Here is a 15,000-nt window from a genome sequence, read left to right as displayed (position 1 = left end):
TCCACTTTTACCTTCGAAACCTCTTCTATTAATGGCGTTATCCTGTTATCTTTCTAGTCTTGTAATGATGCATCAAGAGATTACATTCATCAGACGAATTCCACTGGATAAACAAAACACAGAAACGTCAGTTAATACTGAAATATGCATCGATTTACATTGTTTTTAGTGTTTCTAAGTCAGAATTACCTTGTACCATTCCAAGGTACCATCATACAACTAGATACGTTAATCTTCTGTTTTTGTCGTGGACACGAATTCACACATCAAGAAGGAAATGAACTGACAACTACTCACTTAGTATTCCTGTATTTAGGTTGATATTCCCAGTTGTTATTCTTTATTACTTGGCAGCCATTTAAATCATTGCGCAAGTTTGTCGTATTTTTGTAACAAAGACTGATAGCAATCTTAAGATATTCAGAGATATTCTGCTTTCTGTCCTCAATTACAATCTAGAATTATGAATTTCTGTGTGACTAAGTGAATACATCGGGCGAGGTATTCAAGGGAGTATGAGTGAAAAAAAATTAACAGACAGTTGAATCTTGCAGCTATTTTCATAAATTTCCATCTCTATGAAGCAGCAATGGAATAAGTTGTGGCGATATGACAGCAGGAGAATTAAAGTTTGAGTTTAGCCGAAGTGAACAAATAGACTGGATTATTATCTATACATAATTCTTATTATCATATTGGCGTTGGCAAAAAAATGTTGATTTGGTCGTGATGGCAGTGGTGGAAACAGCTCTCGAAGAACCTTATCTTTAGCTCACAATTATCACAAGAAAAAATATGCATGAAAGAAAAGAAAATATTTAGCAAAGACAGAGATGATATGTTCATGTCAGAGCTTTAGTTCGTTGTGAGATGAAGGTTAATGGATGAAAGCTAATGACTGTAATGTCAGTTTTTTTTCCTTCATTGTCCAAAAACAAAAACAAAAACACACTATAATAGATTGAATAATAAAATGCTTAAAACACAGAGAAAATGACACATCGATGAAGGTATAGTATATATCATAAATGTTATCACATAAGCAACAGGGATGCAGAGGGTATTTAGAAAAGAAAATGTTAAAAGTCACAGGAAAATAAATAACAGGTTATAAAAGTAAAGATTTTAAGGTCACATAATTGATTATATTTAAATAAATTATGTATCATGGCTTCAGTCCTTTATCAAAATATCACTTTACAAAAGAAGACAGGCGTTGTTATCAGTAAAATGAAGTCTACATTTCAGAAAATTTTTTTTTTTTTTTTTTTTTCGTTTTTTGCATGACAGTTGTCTAATAATATTAGAATATATTGATAAAACTAACAAAAAAGAAATAATAATAATAAACACAATCTTCGAATTCTATCTTATTTATTCCTAATAGAGACACAAAAGATGAAAAAAATAACATTATCTATGGTAAACTGTCATATCAAAGTAAACTGTTTTACCGTCTGCGCTTCTTGCTCCTGACAGGAGACAAATTATTCCTGCCATTTCTATGCAACATAACTTCAACAAGCAGTTTACATTCTTCACATTTCAGAAAGTTATATCACACTTCTACTCATGCCTTTTCGCTATTCAATTATCTTTTTTTAGATAAAATGTAGGATAATATAAATGTTTAACGTGCTAGAAAATCAGCTAAGTTTTCTCAGAGCACACGTTGCTCTTTATGAAAAAAGAAGGACATACTTACGAAAATGCAGTCGTAGATATGCCAAAAGATGGGAAAACCAGGGATAAAATGCCTTTCAATATGGATTAGAGTAACTTTGTAGCGGTGGCAATGTTGGTGAGTGGACTTGAAAAAGCAGCAATAGCTCTTTTATTCTTTTACTTGTTTCAGTCATTTGACTGCGACCATGCTGGAGCACCGCCTTTAGTCGAGAAAATCGATAGATAAATAAATATATAGATAGATAGATAGATGTGTATATATATATATATATATCCATATGTATATGCGTGCACTCAGACACACACACACATACACGCGCATATATATATGTGTGTATGTTGTGTTTCCTTTTCCGTCTACCAAATCCACTTACAAGGCTTTGGTCATCCCGAGGCTATAGTAGAAGACGCTTGCCCAAGGTGCCACGCAGTGGGACTGAACCCGAAGCCATGTGGTTGGGAAGTAATTTTCCTACCACACAGCCACGCTTGCCCCTCCGCACAGCCACCATGCGAATTATCGCCTTGATTATCGCTTTTCACAATGCAAATGACGATTGCTTTTTATCGGTGAGTAGATATCAGTACACCTCAGCAAACAGGTTTGTTCGTTAAAGTTACAAACGAGGGCTCTTCTTAGGTTCATTAGTCCAAAGTATCTCTACTTGACGAGACACAATGATTTCGAAATCAGCAATTAGCATATTCCCAAGCGTTCATTGCTCCTATGAATCGTGTATTTTATGAACATGTTATGAACATGCACTTGTTCTAAAGAAGTTATTCACCAGTAACAAAATACAGCAGCGATTAGCATGTTTTCGTTCGTAACTACCAAAACGCATAAAAAATAAATGTGGAAGTTACTGCAACACATAAGAAATTCTTTAAAAACAGTTTTTGTTTTAAAAGGTAAAATATTCACATGAAAGTGAATGTTGCGTTGGAACACACGAATACTCTGCTGTGTTCTACTCTAGGCACAAGGCCCGAAATTTTGGGGGAGGGGCAAGTCGATTACATTGAACCCAGTATGCAACTGGTGCTTAATTTATCGACCCCGAAAGGATGAAAGGCAAAGTCAACCTCGGCGGAATTTGAACTCAGACAGACAAAATACCACTAAGCATTTCGCCTGGCGTGCTAACGTTTCTTATTTCTTTACTGCCCACAAGGGGGCTAAACATGGAGGGGACAAACAAGGACAGACAAATGGATTATGTTGATTATATTGACCCCAGTGCGTAACTAGTACTGATTTAATCCACGCTGAAAGGATGAAAGCTAAAGTCGACTTCGGTAGAATTTGAACTCAGAACGTAGCGGCAGACGAAATACCGATAAGCATTTCGTTCGATGTGCTAACGTTTCTGCCAGCTCGCCGCCTTAGAACACGCAAGTACTGCGATATTTACCAATGGGTTTCATTTTCTACATAAAAGTGGCAGACAATCACCGCTACTTCTGTTACAAGGACAACCAGACGACATAATTATGGCCTCTTTGGGCCTTGTCAATGGTAGATATCTGGCCGCTGGAAACAGCAGTTTTTGTTTTGTTATTTTTCTCTTCAGTATTACGCATTCATATCCACGCAAAGTATTCGACTTGAAACTGTGAAGCAAGTCCTCATTTGTTTCTGTTCGTGCTAATGAGCTTTCTCCAATGGGTTAGACACTGGTGGAGCCTGCTTCAAACAGATTTTCGTCCCATCATAACACAAACATCTTTAATGGAAATTCTTTATTAAATTAGACTCTAAAATTTATTTCGTTATTCGACATCACCTTCTGTTGATTGAGTTGGTGCAACTATGAGACTAGAATTTATAATTATTACGATTCCTCCTTATCCGCTCCTCCTCCCCCCTTTTTGTTCTTCGACTTCTATCTCCTCTTCTTCTTCATCTCCTTCTTCTCCTTCAACTTTTACTACTACTACTACTACTACTACTACTACTACTACTACTACTACTACTACTACTACTTTGACCCTTCTGACTATTCCTATATTCTTCTTTTTCATCTTTCTTCTTCTTTCCTTCTTTTTCTTCTTCTTTTTCATCTTTCTTCTTTCCTTCTTCTTTTTCTTCTTCTTCTACTTCTTCTTCTTCTTCTTCTTCTTCTTCTTCTTCTTCTTCTTCTACTTCTTCTTCTTCTTCTTCTTCTTCTTCTTCTTCTTCTTCTTCTTCTTCTTCTTATTATTATTATTATTATTATTATTCTTAGTAGTAGTAGTAGTAGTAGTAGTAATAGTAGTAGGAGTAGTAAGACCGCGGGGCTGGTCGCATCGTTACCGCATCGGAGAAAATGGTTTGTAGCATTTCTTCCAGTTTTAATTTCTAGGTTCGAATCCCACCGAGGTCGAGTTTGCTTTCATCCTTTCTGGACCGATGACATGATTATTAGTCGAGCTCTGGAGCTGATGTAATCGACTATCCCCATATCCAAAATTTCAGGCTTTGTGTCTATACAATAAGAAATTATGATTATTATCATTATTATTATTGATTTGACTCAGGTTTCGTCTTCTTGCTGGTAGGATTTATGTGGGTAGCGGTCTACTACATGTAACCTTATGCAGCCACAATCTTTCAATAGTCTTTCAAATGCTTAGAACCCTCCTGATGATCTCTCTTGTCCTTAAGGGGTAAACTTGTAGAAACTTTACAGGACATTCTATTCCAGTCTCCTTCAACAATTTGTCTATATATTTCTTTAAAGCTCCCAATGTACCAATTATTATAGGCACCCGCTTTACTATTATTATTATTGTTATTATTATTATTATTATTATTATTATTATTATTATTATTATCATTATTATTGCTGTTGTTGTTGTTGTTGTTAGTAATATTATTATCATTATTATTCAGGAAGAGAGCAGCCCATGCCGTCAAAGTGACACTGGGGTTACACATATACGAAGCCCAGGATACCTATCATGACTACTCGTCTGATAAGAGTACACCAGGCACATGCATCACAACCATGTGTGCGACATGGTGATCTCATATCAAGATAAACGACACATGACCTTGCAGGTGGAGCGCAGTTGGAATTTTCTTCAGGTGGAGTAGCACATTGCGCTCAAAAGGTCCCTGAATAAGCGCGGTTTAAGGAAGTTGAACGAAACACCCATGTTTTCAAAGGTGAATTATTCAAACCCCAAATAATTCCTCTCAACACATAGCTATGATGCTCCCCCACTACTTCTGCTCGTGATCAGAGATGCACATATCGTCAGCCACCAAGGGACATGCTCAACTGGTTAAAGTCAAACAACTGACAAGCAAATCTGTGGTATTGAGCAGAATATATGCTGTAGTCCATCATTTATACAAAGAAAAAACAACGTACATGATAACATTTCCAATCAGTGAAGATGAGAAATTATAAGGCGGCGAACTGGCAGAAACCTTAGCACGCCGGGCGAAATGCCTAGCGGTATTTCGTCTGCCGTTACGTTCTGAGTTCAAATTCCGCCGAGATCGTCTTTGCCTTTCATCCTTTCGGGGTTGATTAAATAAGTACCAATTACGCACTGGGGTCGATATAATCGACTTAATCCGTTTGTCTGTCCTTACTTTCCCCTCTGTGTGTAGCCTCTTGTGGTTAGTAAAGAAATAAGAAACGTTAGCACAGCGGGCGAAATGCTTAGCCGAGGTCGACTTTGCCTTTCATCTTTTCGGAGTCGATAAATTAAGTACCATTTGCATATTGGTGTCGATCTAATCAATTGGCTCCCACCCCAGAAATTTCGGGCCTTGTGCCTAGAGTAGAAAAGATCAGAAGCAGCAGCAGTAGCAGCAGCACTAGTAGTAGTAGTAGTAGTAGTAGTAGTAGTAGTAGTAGTGGTGGTGGTGGTGGTGGTGTGACGGAACAATAGAATATATCAGAGTGCCAGTCATATAAGGTCTTAGTGTATTTATAGATTTGTTTCCCCTTTCAAATACTGCCAGGATTAACCTTGCCCTTGTTTGCTTCTAGATCGATACAGTTTGTATGTACTAAGGATGTACTATTGCTACACAGCCATAACTAACCTTGTAGATAAGCAGATAAGATCAGTTTATACTTGGACGCTGAAGAATAAATGGAAACGTTATACACGTCTCTTCGTTCTTGTTCGAACTTGTCTGGATATTCAGTTCCATATATTATTTTATGTTCATCCGCTATTTCTTTCAAAAGAGGAATATTCTGGAAGACAGCTTAAGCTAAGAACTTTATCTTTCTGATTGTCTAAGCGTTTTGAGTACAGCGTTGTTTAGATTATGTTTTGTAAAGTCTATTGTGATTCTTGTTTCGTTTGGATTATAAGCATTACTAAAATATATCCAGCGTGTATCAAAAGACGGAATATTGCAAATTATGTGTTTGTAATGCAATATAGTTTGCAACCAATTAAAATACCCAGAAACCTATGTTGCCATTTAAGTGTGCCAACCGTCTCTAAGTACTGTCCCCAAGCCGACGGCCGTAAGGCCGGTTACTTGATTTCCTTGGCATGTGAGTGAAACAAGAACAAGAACAACAAGCATTATTAAAAGAGAAAAGAAGCATGGTCATTCGTTACCAAAGTGACCTTATCTTATCGCCAATCACTTGTTATGCATTCATAAATTAGTTTGATAGTTGAGCTCTGATCGGCTGTATGAAACTGAGTTCATAACTGGGGTCCGGAACTCTTGTGGGAAAAAAAAAATCGCCAACGAATTTTGTTGTAAGGTTACTTATTTAAAGCTGGACAGGACAAAGTAAAATGAAATATTTTCGTCAAGAAAACTATTCCTGGCCGGAAATTGAAACCACGATCTTGCGATTGTCAGTGTCACACACTAACCACTAGGTCAGGCGCCTTTACATGCCAGCTGTAAGAAGAGACAGAATCAGTGCATTAGCAATTAATGATCGTCATTTGGCACTCATTATAGGAGCATCTATTTCAATTAGAAATATTTGACGTCTTGTCCTAGAAATTTTGAGAGCAATTTCTAAAATGAGGAATAGTCCTCTGCTATGAATGAGAACTTTCTGATAATCTTAATTGGTAGGGAGTTGGCTATTGTACATAAAAATATTGATTCCATTTGAATTGGCAAGAACGACGTAAGCATCATGTTCTTGCCTTTCCTATTCTAAATGTTGTATGGACATTAGGTGTTTACTTGCAGCAATATGTTTTTGAAAGCAAGGAGTCAAGTCAAAACATCAGTGTTGTTTCAGTTAGGGGCAAGAGATATTTTGCTTCGCTTATTGTCGGATATTCTCGGGAAACTGCTGAAATATCGGAACAACACATTTTACCTTTCCTTAACACAGAACTTTTTCCATAACCACCTTTGTATTCTTCTATATTCTTTTACTTGTTTCAGTCATTTCAGTCGAACAAATCGACCTCAGGATTTATTCTTTGTAAGCCTAGTACTTATTCTACTTATTCTTTTGCCAAAATCGCTAAGTTATAGGTACATAAACACGCCAACATTGCTTCTCAAGCTATGGGGGGGGGGACACAGACATAGACACACAAACATACATACATACATACATGCATACGTATATATATATATATATATATATATATATATATATATATATATATATATATACGACAGGCTTCTTTCAGTTTCCGTCTACCAAATTCACTCAGAAAGCTTTCGTCAGCCCAAGACTATAATGGAAGACACTTGCCCAAGGAGCCACGCAGTAGGACTGAACCCGGCACCATTTGGAAGCAAGCTTCTTACCACACAGCTACGCCTGCGCCTATTATCCTATTTCATGTAGATGCATCGATAAACGGCAAATTCACTGCAGTATTCGTCTGAGGGATAATATCCATTATGGGCACATTGTGTTTAGAAACTCACAAACATATCAGTTGCAGATGAAAAGCTTCCAGAGCCACAGCGAGAGAGCTAAATAAATATTTCAGCGTCCTTGCAGTTTGTCAGTAACGTGTACCCACTGGCAACTGCATACAAAGACAAAATCCGTCGCTACTGATAGAGAAAAACATTCAGCTCAGTTGAATAAAATTTCATTATAAGGAAAGTAGAATTAGATTAAAATGACCACGTGTGTAACATGGACACGCTTTTATTAGATTCTTCTGCAGAAAGGATAGTATTCATTGACAGTATCTACTGATTTATAGTATATTATTTATACTAAGCCCTCAATATTATGAATTCAAAACACAAGAAGCCTTGGTGTTATGAATTCAAAACCCAATATTCTTAGGCAAATGGTTTCTACTATAGCCTAGAACCGAGTAAGGCTTTTGACTGAATTTGGTGGACGGAAACTGAGAGAAACCCGTCGTATCTCCTTGTATCCTTCTGTGTTCCTTTCTGTGGAAGAGCATAGGCTCGAAACGTTAAAGACTTTTTCACTTCCTGACCGTTATACTAATACATCTGTTTGTTTTCTACGCCACCTGTTTTTCTCTTTTGTTTTTTTTTTGTTTTTGTGAATTCTCCCTATATATATATATATATATATATATATATATATATATATATATATATATATATATATATATATATATATATATATATATATATATATATATATATATATATATATATATATATATATATATATATATATATATATATATATAATATATATATAGATATATATATATATATGCGTGCGTGTGTTTGTGTGTGTGTGTGTGTATCTATGTGCGTTCATTTTTGTGTCTGTGTTCTAAAACTAAAAGTACTGGGATCGATTATTTCACCTAAAATTCTTCAAGGTGGTGCCCTAGCATGGCCGCATTCTAATGAGTGAAAGAAGTAAAAGACAAATGATAAAAGATAGCCACTGGTCCGAATTTTGTATCCAACCAACGACTACAATCAATTTCTGTGATGCGCCCGGTTACTTGTATAATTGAGGAGCGTCAGCTTAGACTATTTGGTCATGTTGCTCGTTTTTCCGAGTTAAATCCGGCGTACCGTGTTCTCTTTCTCTGTGGATCTGGTCGAGGTAACTACGGCTTGTATTAGTCTGTCACATGCCATTTGGTTAGGGCTCATGAAAAAATATTTTGCATTGATAGCGGATGACTAGGACAATGGGACACTGCCTGGAGCGTTGTCCGGGACGACCCGAGTAAACACCGACAATTAGCGGAAGCAGCAACGCATTACAACGGCGCATGCTCACACACCATACATGATTTACATGCCAGTTATAGCAGTCGGATGATTAAAATTCATTACCTGGAAAGGGAAATAAAAGTAGTTTACAAATGTTCTGCATTTTAATAAAACATGTAACAGTGATTAAAAAATTTTAAATGGCTGGTTATAGGATTTCCTTAGTAATATCTTTAAATAATAATTTGCAGTTAGCAAGCAGCCAAATAGCAGTGGAATACATAAACAAGCTAGATTTATTGAATAAAACACGTCTGTTTCTGTCTAATATCCAGCACCATGACCGAAGACATTAACCTCAAGTTGCAAAATGACATGTTGGCGACTTGCGTAATGGAAAATTTACTGCTTTTCATTCGAGTTATCAACACTCAGGCGCCAGTTTTGTAGTTGATTCAACTTCGGTTATCATTATGGAAATATTAACCAAGTATTTTTATTATAAACTGGAGAAATAACTTGATTATATTATATTTCGACAAATTCATGCACATTTTGAAGCAGCGCTCCTGAAGTGAAATTAATGATCTAACATTCATACCTTAATTATATTTATAGAGACAACTTCATATCACTTTCGATGAAATGCAGAAAATAATGTTAACTCAATTCACAGAAATTTCTCTTGCAGGAAGCACGGCAAGAATGTCTGTTTTGAGATTCTGCATTGAATTTGTTCTGACTAGATGTAAAAAGTGAAATGGGAATATAATGTAGAATTTTCTTTCTAAATCACCGACATTTTTCTTACTAATGATTTTGATAAATGGATGAAGTACTTGTAAACAAAACAGTCAAGAGGCAAAGCTCACTGCATTGATAATTCCGTGCAAGTTTGGAGTAGTGGAGGTGCAATATAGGTAGGGTTAGTCCGATCATCCAAATATTCGTTAGATTTTGCACTGAAATTCTTCAATAAATATGTGGGCCGTTTCATATGTGAGATACCAGTTTGTAGTTTCATAGAATCTTAGACAGCATCCATTTTATAAGGCTGGAAAGGCGTCCCTATAAAACCGCTTTGAAAGTTTTAATCGAACAAATTGATCCCAGAACTTATTTTAAAGCTTATCTTATTGATTCTTTGCCGAACCTTTAAGTCACGCGGACGTAAATACACAAAACACTGGTTGTCAAGTGGTGATGGTGGAGACAAACACAGGCACAAAGACACACACACACAAACATCTAATATAGATAGCAAGGCTGAGGCTATAGTGAAATACTTGCTCAAGGTATCACACAGTGGAAGCGAATCCGGAATCATGTGGTTGGGAAGCAAGCGTCTTACTACACAGCTACGCCTGCGTATATATATATGTGTGTATGTGTGGATGTGTGTATATATGTATATATAGTTCAAACCTACAGTCGACAAAAGACGAAGTCATTTGATGGAGCAACAAGCAGGTGTATTAGTTTGACGCTCGGGAAAACTAGAAAAGTCTTTGACGATTTGAGCCTACGGTCTTCGACAGAAAGGGTTGAGAGGAAAAATATGGAGAGTGGACAAAACAGAAGAAGCGGAGAGAGAAAAATTTCGTAACGATTAACGGTTCAACATGATGAAATGCACACATGTACATACACACACATGTATATATATATATATGTACATATATATATATATATATATATATATATATATATATATATATATATATATATATATATATATATATATATATATATATGAACTCATCTGACTAGATGGCGTAATTTTGAAACTACATATATATTCATACAATTTCTGCATATGATGTTATGCAAATGATTATTTAAAACAATCAGTTATTTTGTTATTTTTCAAGGTATGTATAATTGAATCGTGTGTGAATATAAATACAACTCAGTGAGATTGAACAAAAAAAGTAGTGAGACTTACAATGTTAGATTTTTAAAAAAAATTACTATGTACCAACCAGTAGAAATCAAGCGTACAGTCTACTATGTATCGTCCTAAAAATATATATCTCATTATTATTTCATCACTGCTTGAATAGAAATTATTTGTTTTTAATCATATTTAAATGCATTAAAAGAAAAATATTTCCACTTTCAATAATTGTAATGAAATGAGTGCAATCACAGATGCATCAATAGTTTTCAATATTTATATTTAATAAGGCGGCGAGCTGGTAGAATCGTTGGCTCGGCGGGTAAAATACTTAACGGCATATCATCCGTTTGTACGTTCATAGTTAAACTCCGCCTTTCACCGTGACGCAGTCGATAAAATAAGTACCAGTTGAGTACTGGGGTTGATGTAACCGACCTGCCACCGCACCCGAAATTGCTGGCTTTGTGCCAAAATTTGAAAGCAGTGTTTACATTCAATAAGGAGCGGAATTATTAGTACGCCGGGGAAGATGCTTAGCGGCATTTCGTCCGTCTTAACTTTCTGAGTTCGAATTCCGCTGAGGTCGGGTTTGCCTTTCATTCTGTCGCAGTCGTTGAAATAAGTACCAGTTATGCACTGGGACCGATGTAATCAACTTGCTCTATCCCCCTAAAATGGCTGGCTTTGTGCCAAAATTTTGAACCAATATGATACAGAGAATACAGTTATAACGCTTGAAATGTTGATGGTTCTGATTTGCATAACACATGGAGTGATTAAGGCGGCGAGCTGGCTGAAACGTTAGCACGCCGGGCGAAATGCTTAGTGGCATTTTGTCTGCCTTTACGTTCTGAGTTCAAATTCCGCCGAGGTCGACTTTGCCTTTCATCATTTCGGGGTCGATAAATTAAGTACCAGTTGTTACTGGGGTCGATCTAATCGATTTAATCCCTTCCCACAAATTTGAGGCCTTGTGCTTTCAGTAGTAAGGATTATTTGTGATACATAAGGCGACGTGTTTGCAGAATTGTTAGCACGCCGGGCGAATTGCTAAATAGTATTTCGTCTGTCTTTACATTCTGAGTTCAAATTCCGCCGAGGTTGACTGGCCTTTCATCCTTTCAGGGTCAATAAATTAAGCTCTTGTTACGTACTGGGGTCGATCTAATCGACTGGCCCCTCTCCCCAAACTTTCGGGCGTTGTGCCTAGAGTAGATAAGAAATAACACATGGAGTGATTGGAAAAATGTCAAAAGCAATAATTTGTATAAGCATTTCCTGTGGCAGGTTAGCGTGCCTAGGCATATACATGATTGTCCTGGGGATACATGAAGTGCAGGAGTTCTGCAAGCTGATATTGTGAAGTCACGTGGCTTTGTCATTAGGGTTGATCGTAGTTTCGATCTCCAAACCGGGCAGTGGTTAGTATACTTTAAACGAGACACTTCGATTCACGTTACTCCAGACCACTCAGCTGGAAATGTGTAACTCTGCGACTTGCGACTGATTAACATCTTGTTCAGAAGGGCGGGGGTGAGATCTCTGTCTATTGTACATCGTAAAAACCCGATAACCAGCCATGAGTCCTAGAACTGGAGACAGTAATGCCCAGCAGTTGCTGTTGTTGATGATGATGATGAGGAGGAGAATGTTGATGATGATGTTGATGATGATGATGATGATGATGATGATGATGATGATAATGATGATCATGGTGATGATAATGATGTTGATGATGATGATGATGATGATGATGATGACGATGATGTCGATGATGATGATGATAATGTAGTCTCATGAAACTCTCATCAAATACTCTGCTTTTCTGCTTAACATCATTGGTTCTCAGCCGTTTTTCATCAACGGACCCCTTTGACTCCCCCTTAACTCTAGTGGATCCTCATAACCATTTCACGTTTTTAAAAAATCCTATTATTGTTTTATAATCAAGCATTATCAAGAATTGCATTTAAGAATTGTTAAAATATTTTGTGTATTGAAAAGGTATAACCATAAATTTCAACGTGGAGGCGCAATGGCCTAGTGGTAAGGGCAGCGGACTCATAGTCGGAGGATCGCGGTTTCGACTCCCAGACCGGGCGTTGTGTGTGTTGATTGAGCGAAAACACCAAAAGCTCCACGAGGCTTCGGCAGGGGCTAGTGGTGACCCTTGTTGTACTCCTTCGCCCCAACTTTCTCTCACTCTTTCTTCCTTTTCTTGAGTAACACTGCGATAGACTGGCGTACCGTCCAGCTGGGGGGAACACACTCGCCATAGAAACCGGGAAACCGGACCCATGAGCCTAGCTAAGCTTTACAAGGGCGCAAAGAACAGAAGAGAGATAAATTTCAACACTAAAATCTTATATCTAACTCCAAGGGTCATATGGACCACGAATGATAACCAATAGTTTCCATGAAGAAACTTTCATTTCCTCATGGTACTGATTAAATATTCATTAATGTTAGCCATTTAGTGCTACGTTTCGCTAATGAGGTCAAGTAACACCGAAATACGCTTCGTTTTGTAACCGAGCGGATCTAAGCTCATACTCTCCTTATGTGCCCTCATTCAAGATTTTACTAAAGCTGGTGCTGGAGGTATTTTTCTTTTCTCTCTGTTGACAATAATTATCATTAATGCTAATGATATTTCATTTCGACATTGTTGTGGTGGTTTTAATTGATTTAAGTTATTGCTATGGTTGACTGCTCTATGTTTGCCCCCATTTAACTATGTAGACAGTTACAGTTCAGTGATGGTGACACGTATTATTGGCTCGCAGCTGGAAGTCTGCTATACACATAGAAATATAATTCTCTCTCCCACTCTGCCACTGTCTCTGAAAGACAAATGCGCGCACGCACACATACACACACACACACACCCACACACACACACACACCCACACACACACACACACACACACACACACACACTGACACAAGATTCATTTGCACAAGCAGAAGCAGAAAAAAAAGTTGCAATAAAACCATTAAAATCACACATAATTTTGTGATAAAGCTATTAAAATATTGATGAAATAGGCGCAGGTGTGGCTGTATGGTTAAGAATTTTACTTTCAACTACGTGACTCCGGTTTCAATCCCACTGCGTGGCAATTTCCGTGTTTTCTACATTTACAACATATAAGGAGAGAAAGAAATACATACGTACACACACACATATGCGCGCGCAGACACATACTCGCACAAACTCACACACACATATTACTTAGATTACTGTACGGAGTTCATCACTAATCTAAGCCTATCTATCTCTTTATCTATTTGTCTATCTGTCTGTCTATTTACGTCAGTGAACAGGTCGCGGTTTCAAAGTGACGAAAATATTTTGTCGAACTAAATTTAAATATTGAAGTGAATCTAACGGTTATTGTATGTTTTTAAATGGATTATAAACACCTTGTTTATACACACATATATTTTTTTTTATTTCAGCTCAGAGCTCTGGCCATGCTGGGGCATTGCCGTTTTGCTACACTGTTATTACTGAGAGCCCCCTTTAATATCTGACACTTGGTGAAAAATGGAGTTTGATGTCGTTACACTCATTTGAATCTCTTGCCATGAGGTAGGTTCATCTGGAACTTTCGACTGGAAGAGGTCTAGTTATGATTTGAAAAGACCTACATCCACTTTGTGTAGGCCCCTCAGGCTCTTTGGGAGTATATCAAAAAGTTGTGGGCCCCTGAAAACCAGGTTGTTGCAGTAACTGGTCCTGAAGCGCGATGGCTTTGCTGAGCTGTTTAGCACTGTGCAGTGTCGACGCGTTCTGGCATTGGCGTAGCTTTCAATGCCAAAATTTGGCACAATTCCTTCCAGGATCTTCCAGATGTATATCACTGCATACCTCTCACGCCTTATATATATATATATATATATACATATTAGAAGGTTTGGAGGTGATGTACGGTAACTATATATTAGAAAAAAATAATAAGGTACCCAGATATCTGGATGGTTGCACATTTACAGATTTTTATTAATATGTCACGTTTTTATAAATTAGCGCTTGCCTCTATTCTTGTAGATTCTCCATATATATATATATATATATATATATATATATATATATATATATCAAACAATAAGCAACACGGATTTCAAAAGTGATTGCAGTACGCACGTTTCATGCTACTTCAATTTATTTAAGCAATGCGAGCATTACCTTAAATGCAATATGAAGAGCAATCTTCAGCTGCACGAAAAATGCAGAACAAAGACATATTATAAATGTGGCAACATATCATGTATGCTCTCTCCCCCTTGGATTTGA

This window comes from Octopus bimaculoides, chromosome 3 (assembly GCF_046866305.1).
Source record: "Octopus bimaculoides isolate indiv1 chromosome 3, ASM4686630v1, whole genome shotgun sequence".
Lineage (NCBI taxonomy): Eukaryota > Metazoa > Mollusca > Cephalopoda > Octopoda > Octopodidae > Octopus > Octopus bimaculoides.
The sequence above is the reverse complement of the archived record's forward strand: the minus strand, read 5'-3'. Positions refer to the sequence as shown.